Raw genomic sequence first — 13,240 nt, 5'->3', positions numbered from 1 at the left:
AGGCAAGCCGGTTAAACAGGCCCAGGACCAATATGGTAGATGGGCAATAGTCGAATTGATTCTCGGAATGACAATATGTTCGGTCTATGGCTCTAACCTGGACGACCCATCTATATTTGAGACATTAGAAATTGATCTAGCAGGATGGCCCAGCCCATTAATTCTCACAGGGGATTTTAATATCTCATTAGGTTCAGATCACAACAACATAATCAGCGCAAATTATTCTGGTCGCAAACCCAGGGTATTCAAAGCAATTAGCTCACTAATAACTAGTCATAATCTTGTAGATATTTGGTCCCTAAAACGTCCTGAAGAACCAGGATATACATTTTTTTCTCACCCTCATAATAAACACACCAGGATTGATTATATTTTCACTACTAGAAATATCTCAGATAAAGCCACCATTATAAAATACCCGAAGCTGATATCAGATCATAATATTTTGGCTTTGACAGTAAATATGTCTCCTACAGCCTGGAAGACTCGCAACTGGACATTCGATCGGAAATTGCTGGCCAATAGTGATTATATTAAGTATATTAGGAGTTGGACCCAGGGCTATTTTGATACAAATCAATTTAGTGCCTCCAGAAACATAGTCTGGGACAGCTATAAGGCAGCTCTTAGGGGGGAAACCCTTAGTTATGTAGCTAGACTACAGAAGCAACAAGCCTCCGAGCACTATAGAAAAATTTCAGAGCTAGCTGACCTAGAAACGGCACATACAACCGCAATCGCCGAAAATAGGAGCATAGATGGGTCACATATACTACGTTAGATTTTAATCTGTAAAACAGCTTAATAAGGTGTTAACACAAATATCGGCTGAATCCTATAGATCTCAGCGTAAGAATCTATATGAGAATGGTTAAAGAGTTGGGAAACAATTAGCCCTACGAACCAGACAGCAGGCCTCTTTGAATGCAATCTCCTCAATAAAAGAGAACAACGTAGAATACACTAAAACAGAAGACATACTTAAAGTGTTCCAGGGGTATTACCAAAACCTATATCAAGAGGACCAGGACCACAACAGTGAAGACGTTAAAACCTTTCTTACTAGTTTCCTATCCTGCCCAGGTAAAAGCCTTGATAACCTTACTAAAAATGATCTAGAGAAAGAAATCACCATCTTAGAGCTGGAACTTGCACTGTCGGAACTGGCGTCCGGGAAAGCAGCTGGCCCGACAAAATCCCCCTGGAAATATATAAAGTCCTAGGTAAAATAATACTCCCATTTCTATTAGAACTCTTCCTTGGGATACAATGGAGCGGAAGAACGCCAGAGTCCTGGAAGGATGCCAGCATTATTATCTTTGCTAAAAAAGGCAAACCTGCCGACTCCACTGCTTCATATCGTCCCATCTCATTAATCAACTCTGATTCTAAACTTTATTCAAAGATCCTGGCCAACCGACTGAGTAGAGTCATTGCACAACTGGTCAGTCCATGACAACACAGCTTTATCCCTATGAAGGGCACTACCGATCACACCCGCAGAGCAATTACGATCTTTGACATCACATCTGCAATAGGGGGCCAAGCTTCAATGATCCTCCTCAATGCCGAGAAGGCATTCGATCGGGTGTCTTGGGAATACTTGTGGGTCATTCTGGAACATTGTAACTTTGGGGCTTTATTTATAAGAGCAATTAAAGCTATGTCTTGTAATCCAACAGCAAAATTACATATAATGGGGCAGGAATCAGGCTTGATAAATATTACAAGAGGTACGAGACAGGGGTGCCCATGCTCGCCAATTCTCTTCGCCTTGTATATTAACCCCCTGATTCTGAATATTCTCGCCAATCCCAGAATCCACCCTGTGGTAACAGGAATCTTTGAGACTAAAGTCCTTGCCTACGCGGATGATGTCGCCATTTTAACACCCGATCCGGAGACAGCCCTAGTAGAGATAGAGGCAACTGCACTCTTATTTGGGTCTTACACAGGATACTCCTTAAATAGGAATAAGACAGTAATTTTATGCACACAAAACACGCTTTGCTCTGACCCTAGGCGGGTCTATAAGGCCACGTATCTCGGAGTGCAGATTACTGCCGAAACTCAAAACATCGTCAAATTTAACTATGAACCCCTTATCGACACAATAAAACAGGATCTTGCCAGGGTAAATAGTCTTCATCTTACCATCATAGGTAGGGGGAACTATATTAAAATGACTATCTTCCCCAAAATCCTATATTTATTCCGCTCAATTCCTCTATTAATAGATGATAAATGTATCAAAATTCTCAACTCCCAAATCTCCAAATTCGTCTGGCAATATGGCAAGATAAGAAGATCATTAAAATACTTATCCCTCCCTTATAACCGTGGTGGTCTGGCTATCCCTCAACTGTTCCTATACTATTGGGCTGCATATATACAACAATTTGCTCCCTTGGTTAGTCCTATACAAGATGAAGCAGGGGCGGATATTCCATCAATATACCAGTTGGCCCTTGGTTCTAAAGCCAGAGGACTTCTACTCAGACACTACGATCCTGGATATTATAAAAAAGTCAAATTTAGGATTGTTACCGGGGCTTGGAAAGCTTGGACTAAAGTAACAAAATATTTGCAAATTCCTAAATATACTCGATACTCCCCACTTTGGCAATCGTCTCTTTTCTCGCAAAACATCAATGATGGGACTTTTGCTAATTGGGAGAGTCATGGAATTACATCTCTTTTTGATCTTCTAGGTTCCGAGAAAAAGTTTAATTTTAGTTTCCTCCAGACTCAGTATCGTATACCTAGCAGCGATTATTTTAAATTTTTTCAAGTCAGATCTAGTATGAATCATTTGCATCCGAACATAAACTGGAACAGAATACCCCTGCTGGAAGATATTCAGAAATCTTCTTCTAGAATAGGGACATTTTATAATGCACTACTAGCCAATGCACCAGACGATATTGAACGTACGGAAACAACCTGGGCTAGCAAATTAGGCAATCCAGATGTGGACTTAGACATGGTATTGACAATGGCCTCCCAATTTTTACTCTCCACCAATCTTAGGGCTCAGCTGTACAAAACAGTTTATAATCTTTATTATACACCGGCCAAATTGTATGCTTGGGGGAAAACTGACAGCGATCGCTGTCCTAGGTGTAAAAGTGGACCTGCGACTCTTGTGCATATGTTCTACGAATGTGACAGCTTAGAGCTTTTTAAGAAAATGATCTGGGAGTTTTGGAGGGAGGTGTTTGGACGAGAACTGCCGGAATCACCTACTATTTTTATGCTGGGGTATGATAGCACTTTGAGACTGCACCACAGTGCTTTCTCATCGGCTCTGCTGTATGCTTTTTATCGGCTCTGCTGTATATCGCATTATTTTGGCTACTCGCTGGAAAGAGGAAGATCCTCCGTGTTTCCAAAACTGGCTCGCTAGGTTCCTGGCAGTTTATAACTATGAAACAGCGATTTATGCTACTAGGGGGCTTAAGTCCAGGATGCGGGGGGAAAAGATCTGGTTTCCTATCATGGCCTGGTCTACTCAGTCTATGTCTAATTGACATGTATTGTTTTCTAATGTGTTCTCCTTTGTTTAATTCGTATTTTTATGTAGTGTTAACATTAGGATTAGTATCTTGTCGCTCCCTGTATGTAACCTATTTGTATGTGTTTTTCTTCTCGCTTTTTCTGTTAGATGAACTATACAATGTGTTTTCTTTTTTATCTATATATATGGATAAATTGTAATGGAATTTTTTTCTAAAAAAAATATATAATAGCACTTAGTTGTTCTTCAAAAAATGTTCAAGAAAATGTTTTATGTTGTACAAATCCCATTTCTAGAAGACACTGTTAAGATTGAAAATGGGGTTGGACTCTCTGTGGTGTTCGCAAGCCCTGTCTGTGGTAGAGGAGACGGGGGCCAGTGCTTAATTTGGAAAACGATAAGCTCTCTGTGAAGGACTCCTGAGCATTCCAGTTCCAGGTTTTTCCGCTAGCCCTCCGTTGCGCGCAATCTTGCGGTGGAGTGAGGCGGAGAGCAGAGGCTGCTGCCGCGGCTCCCAAGGCTCCCGAGGCCCCCGAGGCTCCCGAGGCCAGCAACTGAGGCCGGTAATCGCGACCCTGAGGCAATAAGCAACTTGCGGCCGGTAAAGGGCAGGTATTATCTTAGCTGGCACCCGCTTACGCGACCTCCGTAGTCTCCCTCTTACTCGCCTAACAGCTTTCCCACCAGCCCGGTGCTGTTACCATCGCTGCTCCACTACTCCTCCCACTCCTCCTGCTCCTCCCGGTGCACCTGAGCACCGAGCCTGTTGTAGCTGGGGTGTGGATGGTCTGCAGTGCACAGAGGCAGTTTCTAGGGCAGAGAGGAGGCAGAGAGGAGTTGCTATCAGGCGAAGAGGAGTGAAGCAAAAGTGGAGGCGGCGAGCAGAGTGACATAGTGCCAATATCGGCCCATACCCCGGACCGCTCCTCCTCCAACTTTCCCAAATAACAGACACCACACTATGATTTGTTGGAGAAAGTTGTTGCAGCTTTATTAGCATGTATATTATGCCAACATGTTGGGTTATCTTACGGGCGATCCAGGGTCAGGCCGCCTCTCGCGACCCTCCCACCTGATATGCCATAACCCCCGTGGTGTTAACCGCGGGGCGTTGTCAGTTTTGGGGGAAGGTCTAACCCCTCCCCTCGGTGGACCTCTATTCCGCCCCTTATTCACGCCCCTCGCTCTCCGGGGGGCTGAGCGTTGTTGGCAACCCCCGGTTGCTCAGGTCTACAACCGCCCAAAGGACTAACGGGGCGCCGTCACTCCTCCAGGATCCACCCCAGCGTGGATCTCCCTTGGGATAATTTGCTCTTGCACCTTTCCAGTGCTCCTGTAGAGGGTACCCTTCTGTACCTTCCCGCCTTGGATCGCCCTGTAACTCCGCCATGGCTCTGGGTGCGGCAGCCGCCGTCCCAGAGTCCCCCCACATACTAGCTACCTCTTAGTTACAACCCGCTGCTACCAGTGCTTCCTAGATATCAGGCAGAAAGCTCGCCATCCCTTCTTTGGATAAATGCACACCGCCTTCATCAAAGCACCCAGTGCATTTAGTATGTAGCAAACCATGTCTTATGAAACCAAATCCCCTTTGCTACAAGGTACTCCAATGTATGTCTGGCAACACTATCCACCATATCCTCGTCACCCATAGACCTAGTGACCTACATCCTGTGCATTCCCAGGCCTCCCTCAGCTCAAGCAAGGACATGTCCTCTCATCCTCTGGACAGCAAGGCTATCCAGCAACCAAACTCCCTATCAGTTCTGCCGCTCCTCCGGGCTGAGAACTGTAACAGTAATGTCCCTGAACTTCTCAACCAACTGCAAACTGTGCTCTGGAGATGGCCTTCTTCGTGCTTCATCCCCCCCAGTCCTTTCCACTCTGGACAGCTGTGGTCATCAGCAACCAAAAACCCCTATCCGGTTAGCCGTTCTACTGCCTGAAAAATTGTGTCCCCTGTCTGGCTTCTGGCCTCTCAAACCTTAACTTAGCCAGCCGGCCGGCTCACTCCTACAAAGCAGACCATACTGTTAGCTGACCTCTCATCGTAATGCTTAGCCTAACTGAAGCGACAGGTAACATTCAATCCATTTCGATCAGGGAAAAGGAGTAAACCTATGAGTAAAGTCCCTGAACCTCTCAACTATGCCTGCAAACTGCATTCTGGGGTTGTCTGAAATGGAACCCTGCCCCCTCCATTTCTGCCTTTAAAGGCAAAATCGCCCAATCCTGAAAATAATTAAGTCACACCCCTTTTTCCAGGAAGGCAGATATTATGTTTGGCCCATAACCGGCATATATTCCATTAACCAAGGTTCTGCAGAAAATTTGCATGCTTGACTGCTGAGGTTGTATTGCACCTACGCGGCCTTGAATTTCTTCCAGTTTCCGGCCGCCAAGCTGCTGACCTTGCCCGCCCTATCCCTGGGCGAACTAAACAGAACCACACTGTTACCCCTGTGCGCAGCCGCTGCAGCTAATGATGGTTCCCTACTGAACCAGTGAAATAGATGCTGTACTATGCCTTTACTCATGGTGCAGCGCCCATTGACCCATACGGAACTTGCCAAACCCAGGAGCAAGCCTGATCTGGTTATCCCAGGTCCCTGCTGCGCCCGCCTTACCCTAAAGAGCTCTCTAAATCCGGATCATTACCCCACAGAAATGACCTATCGGAATATAATTCTCAGTGTATCAGAAGAAGCTAACCCGGCCCCCATAAGGCTAAAATTATGCCCTGGGCAGAAGGCCGTTGTCCGCCCTCATCTAGACTTTGGGCGGGCCCTAGTCGCGCTTACCCAATGACCCGTGGCCCCCCCTAATGATTACCAAACCAGTCTTCTGTCCGTTTACCCTTGAGGATCCCCATGCGCTGAGGCCAGTAGTTGCATAAGTTAAATGAGCACAACTGGGGCTGACTTGTATGGATGTCCTGGTAAATTGCGCAAACCCCTGCACTTAACACTGCTTCTATTCTCCCCTACCAGAAGTCAGGACATTGCTGTCCTTCTCAAGGTGGTGCCTGTGTATTTGATCCGATAGTCCTGAATTAGAAAATTGTTACACTCCAATCGTGGACGTTCTGACCCAGGCCCCCACACACTGGCCCCAGTGTATTCTTCCCCTGTATCATCTCCAAGTCCTAGCATGCCAGCTCGCTAGGCGTGGTTTGACCATTCTAGCGTGAAACCTGTGCGTTTCTGGAAGAAAGAACAAATCCATGAAAACCCCCCAACCAGCGACGACCAGTAAGTCATTGCTCCTCGATCGCCAGTATCAGCGCCCCTTAGTTGCGCACCCTTTGCTGGATTAATGAACACAATTCCTTATTGCACTAGGGATGCATGCTATGCCCAAATAAACCAGTTGTATAAGTGAAAACACATTTCCAATTAATTATCACTGGAAATGCAAGATTTGCCCTTGCTCTGCCACTGCATCCAGAGAGAACGCCCCAATTATTGCACCGTAAAACAACAAGTTGTCCAGACTCCACAGTAAGAGAGAACCTCCAAATACTGCACAGGGGTCACCTAATATGCCCCGGCTCCCAGTTAACTACCAATGTATTACTTTCATGAGTGAAACCAGCGCGATGCCCACACCGCGGATAGTAATGACAACTGGGGAGAACATGGGAATCCCAGACCCTAGCACACTGCCCCCTGTGTGCTATGATCCTTATACCTGTTGATAATTCGGGTGGCCCCCCCATGTGGGTAGGGCGGTTCTCCAGCACGGTTCCTGCATATGATACAGAAACATTCATTAAAAGCTCCCCCCCTATCTACCAATCTGCATTCCCTGCAATATGACAGGGCCATCAATGCCCCACAATCTACTCATGCCAAGCCTGGTATGAGTTACGCGAAGTAATTTGCCCGCATTACCTGCACACTTCGACAACTAATAGGGGTCCTCTCTATTGTCTTGAAGGAAGACCTTTCATTTAGAGAAATACTATTCTCCTTGACTCAGGAAGAGTCTTGCCCATGTGTTCAAGTGGATTGAAAGTCTGCCCATTATTGCAGTATTAGCCCTCTAACTGAGGTTGGTCTTCTTTTGTAGCATGCACCCTTCACCAATCACTGGCAACGCACAGTTTGCTACCTCTTACATTCTGTTTGGTTCCGGTACTTGCACGAGTTGCACCAATGTATACATAACGATTGTTCTTATGTATGACTGTCATGATTGTACTAATTTACCTCACTTGTACTATATACGCTTTAGTAACTTGCACACATGCCCCATTCTCCTACTGTAATGCGCAGTTACAACCTCTTGTACTGTCTGCTCATTTTTGTCACTTTGCTTCACGTAACTTAGCGTTTGCTTTTGTAATGAGAACACCTAACGTACTATCGTGTATCACTTCTGTCCCCCCTGTGAAGCGCACTGACACCATCGGGTAAAGTCCGTGCTATCGAAAGCCTGGAGCATAGAGCTGCAGAGACCTGCAAACAAGGTTCCTATCACCTCTGCATATTAAACTAAACCGTGCAATCGACTGAGGGCCTCTAAACTTGAAAGGTTAGTTCAGTCATTCATCACTTTACTGATGGTTTTGATCTATGCTTGCCCCCCAAAGAGTTTCGACCTCAAGTGGTTATGAGTTCTTGCATTAATATCCTCATTCAAAGCAAAATACATCCTAGTAGGCCCGCATTTTTCCGGTTAAACTTTTATTCATACCTAACGTGGTTACCACAGTCCCAGCACTTCCTGGCAGAAAAGAGGATGCTGGACACTATTTCCGACACACTAGTGATATGCTTTTAAACTGTTCACCGATGATAATAACCATCAGTTATTAACGGACTAATTCATAAGTAAGGCCATATACAAACCACCTACACAGCATTCGTGTGGACCTTAAATGCCATGAAGAACCTTCAAGCTAAATTAATTGCAATAACAAAGTCATGCACCACCATCGATTTACCACTTGGGACGCATCCCATACCACAACACGGGTCACTTCGGTGACCTGCCATGCGTGAGCCACGTTGTCCTCACTGACCGATTGCCTGCATGGATATGAAGCAAACGTCAACCAAGCCCCGACCCCTCTCCTCCCCCTCAACAAACAGGCCCTGGGGGAGGCTGGACGGGCTCGAGAAATTGCATAGGATAACACCCCATGGTGTTGTGTTACGTTTGGCATTGTAATCGTATAATTGCCACATGACATCTCCCCACATGCATTGATTCATAAGGCACGCCTAATGCCTATTTAATTAATATACACCAACTAGAAACAGCGTAAAAGCATTTAATGGTTTCCTTAAGAGTGCAATACTAATCACAATGAGCAACAATAACCACTGGAATAAAATTAACATTGGATGCAATGTGTTGCCCGGTGTAAAGAGCTCTATCTAGTGGCAGAAGCGCTATGTAAATGTAATAACACTACAATTAGAGGCTCTTGACGTCCTACAGGTGTTGTGGCAGACGTATGTAGAAATGAATATTTTTTCCTCTCTCCTATGTCACCATTAAGGAATGGTTTTCAAAATTGTACATTGTCCGTCAACAAACGTGGTATGGTTGATAACTGAACTGAATGTTACACTTGCTCACATACCAACAGCTAGATTGAGAGCTCCCTGGGTATGTGTTGTCCTTGGTTTGGGTGAAAAAACACTAAGGCAGACTGGTGAAGCAAAAGGATATAAAGTTGTAAGTATAGCAGGCTGCCCTGCGTAAAAAAGGTATGTAAATACAAACTCAAAAGGAGCATAGATGTTTACATCAACTCAACCTTATAGGATAAGCTCCCTAATTTACTCCTGACCTAATACTTGACTCCCTGACCCCTATAGAGCCCCGTCGCAGTAAGAAGAATAAATTATGTTCAACTCACCCATCAATTACCTCATCCGAGACCTATACAGGGGTGTACCGCATTAGCTAAGCATAAAATAGACACTACATATGTCAACTACTTGCGGTTGTACCAATAATATTGCTTGTATTTAATTTATTTGTATTTAATTTTTAGTGTACCTTTTAAAATTCACGGACTTTAACCAAAAGTGTCGGAGGGCTGTACAATATAACCAGTTTCGATTCATGAAAGAACTGTTATAGGAATAGAACAAACAAAATTAGCATGCCATAGCGTCGGAGCAACGCAGGCTGAAGGCACACAATCAGAAGCACAGCAAGCACACACTGTACAAGCAAAAGTAAGATAAATATGACAAAATTTACATTGACAACAGAACTTCCTGGCAAACAATTATGCAGCAACTGTTACCCTTATTGCCGGCCCTCTGACCACAGTGGGAACAGCCAATTTACTCATGTGATTTCCACCACGATGTGTGTTCCTCTAGCTAAAGTCCTGCAGTGATTAAAACCAAAAGTGATCAATTCATTATGCCCGCCCCCCCAACACTGCCCCGTTCACTTCGTGTTTGTCGACCTTCTCTTTGCCGCTCTCCTGCTGTAAGACAAAACAAAACATAATATTCCCCCAAGCCCTCAACCCCCCTCGCAACATCGTTGACACATAATAAGTGCTCCCTGCAGTAACCCAACGAAGGGGGCATCGTACCCATGAAGTGACACTGTTGTCCTACTAATAAGGGGAAAACCTAAGCGTGCGCCATGCCACAAAACCTCGAAAAAAAAGAATCCAGTACCCAAAAGACATGGACAAGCCCACCCCCTGCACCGCGGGAGGGGCATTCAGGCAGCACCTCCCCGCGGGGGGGTGGGGGGGGGGGTGGGGGGGGTGTTCGGTTAAGGGCTCGAGGACCACGCATGCGCAAGTCCACAAAAAAGAAGGTGGCCATAAGCGCCCAAAAAGAAAGTGAAGTGCACTGACGGCTAGGGATACGGTCCTCGGAGAAAGGACCCATAAACTTAAATGAAAGCGATAAAAATGCCCCTCCCCGCCGCCGCGCTCAGAGCAGGGAGAAGGGGTGGTGGTGCGAAAGTGCCTGCGAGTACCGCGCAGACCTCCGGCCATTGGCCGCGACGTACGACCAGCGGCCAGCCCAACGGGGACAACGCCCAGCGTAGCGTGTCTACAGTCCGCCGGTTCGTCGCAAAGCGACTAGGACAAGCGCAGAGGAGGTAGCGGAGACCGGCCCACGCCATGGACACCCTCTCCCGCCGAAAGGAGGAAACGGGGACCCGATGCCAGACCAGCCCGCCCCCCCCCCCTCAGAGACGAAGGACGGGAGCCCATGAATGGCACCAAGGAGCCACCCGAGGACGCAGGCAATCCCCCCCGCATGGACCGGGCACCGGCAGGTAGGCACCGACTAATATTACTGCCGCAGCATGAAGGAACAGCACCCCGCCCGCATGACCGAAGGCCGCCTCCCCCACCCGCAGCAGGGAACAGTGGGATACGGACCTGCTGCCGCACACCACCTTAACAGCGACCCAGCCCATGTAACACGAAAAACACACCTCCTCACCCAAAAAGCGCACGGGAGGCGACCGCCCGAAGACCACGAGGGAAGGGGGGGAGAGGGTCAGCTCGCCACCGCGTCCAGGAACAAAGAGGGCACTTGACCCTCTCCCCTGGAACATATAGCTTATCTTGCCCCTCCCCCTGGAAGAAGGAAGTGCATCACAGCGGGACCATGTGGTCCCCCCAACACTAGACCGCTCATGGGTCTGTGCCATACTCTGGCACTAAGAGTGGCCGCCCTCGTAGGTGGCCACCTTTGGTGTCCCGGGGCAGCCAGTCAGTCTAGTTAGTGCCCAGTAAGGAGCCAAGAGCCCCCACCCACAGGGGAGAAGCGGAAGCAGAAGTAGCGGAAAAGCAGCAGCACGCACGTCAGCCCACATGCCAGCTGATGACGACCGGTAGCAGAGGCACTGATTAACAGTGAGAAGCTGTGAGAAGTTGCTGTTGCTAGGGGTGGGAGTGAGGGGATCCTGTTTTGGAAACCAACTGCCCCCCCTAGACCCCACAGTATGGACAGACCAAACCAATGACTAATTCATCCACTATTCAAATACTTCAATTAGACTGATTCAATTAAACAAACAAAACAACGATTCAAACACCAAAACTTGTCAAAGCGAACCCTCCTCCAAAAGTCACTATCCAAGCCCGCAATTCCGGTTCACTAGGTGAAAGGGCAACAACTCACTATGAGGTCTGGAAGGACGAGAGGAGGGGAGAAAAAAGACAAAAAATTGTTAGCCAACTCCAAAAAAGAAGCGGAAAAGGATGGCCCCCAGCATTGGTCATGGAGGAAACCAGCACCCCACTTGGCCCCCCGCAGAAAGGAGCGACCCAAATATAGCCAAGGCAAATAAACTGCGATAAGCAGTACACGTTGGGAGTGTCATCCATGATCACTGCAGTAACCCCTGGAAAGACAAGCACCAAGTCTACCATCAGCAAAAAAACTCATTGAGTCAGCCCCACATGTAGATGATGAAGGGGGCAAGAAAGGTACTCCATTGGCACCATCCAGTCACCATTCATGCCCGAACAGCAGTAAACGGGCGCTGATCATTGATTTTCTAAAAGTGGCTACAAAAACCATCAACATTAACCAGGATCGAATTGAACTTGAGCGCCCTGAATACTATAAACTCAGCAACGACATCACCGACACTCAAGGTGAAGTCGCCACAAAGTCCCTCCGGGAGAGAAGCCGCAGTAAGAGCCACAAGCACAAAATAGAAGAACTTTGGGAAACGGCACCAGTCCCCCAAAATGCGACAAACAGTGAAACCCAAGGCTTGCAATTTCACACAACCAAAACACTTCTAGAAAGGGGACAAAGCCATAAAATTAAACATACGGAGGCATTAACACATTACCACTACCAACCACCCGTTTGAGAATCTCATCTGCAGCAGGAAAAACTATCCGCACTTAGCCGCCACTGCAGCAATGAGGTTGTCCCAACATATGAGATGAGCTTAAACATCCTCAGCCCATTTGGAAACACACACAAGCACATGCCTACAGATGACTTGGACCCTGTCGAAATAGACATCAAGAAGCAAGACCAACATACTACGCCACGACACCAATGGAAACAGTGCACCAAAGTGGCCAGGATCTTTCGTTTTTCAACCAATATGATGACACGCCCTTCAAATTTAAAAACCTTGAAAATTCACCCATGGTGCCGCATTCACAAAAAAGGAAAAAACCATGTGAGATTCCGGATTCACTGAATTTACCATCTCCGGATCTCCAACTACCACAGGAAGAGAAAGCCAGCTCACCACCAACGATAGTTTGTCCGCATCTGTTAAATACTCTGAACACCATTGGTAAAGCTATGATTTACCACGCAGACAAGTTAAACACCCAAGTGGATCTTTTAAACACCTTAGCCATCCACATACAGGGGGTTGAACAAAAGTTGCAAAATTTAACGATATGATCATGAGGGTGCAGCAAGATCGAGAAACAACTTATCAAATATGCCACTGCACTTGAATAATAGATCAATTAGCTGTAGTCCCAGGTTTAATGTCTGAATTACTGAGGGTTATCAGGGACACCTCAACTAAAATCAACCCACCAGTGAACAAAGTAAAAGAAACACTAAGGGAAGAGGATCAGGTTTGTCCCAGCACTCTCAAGGAGCAAAATATAAAAGCACTGGAGACCAACCTAGCCCAAACACCGGGAAATACAAATAAACCACCACCAACAGAAGCCTTACGCAACATAGGCACCCTGGCCATTCCCTCAACTGATTATAGTATCAAGTCACC

This window comes from Lissotriton helveticus, chromosome 9 (assembly GCF_964261635.1).
Source record: "Lissotriton helveticus chromosome 9, aLisHel1.1, whole genome shotgun sequence".
Classification (NCBI taxonomy): Eukaryota; Metazoa; Chordata; class Amphibia; order Caudata; family Salamandridae; genus Lissotriton; species Lissotriton helveticus.
The sequence above is the reverse complement of the archived record's forward strand: the minus strand, read 5'-3'. Positions refer to the sequence as shown.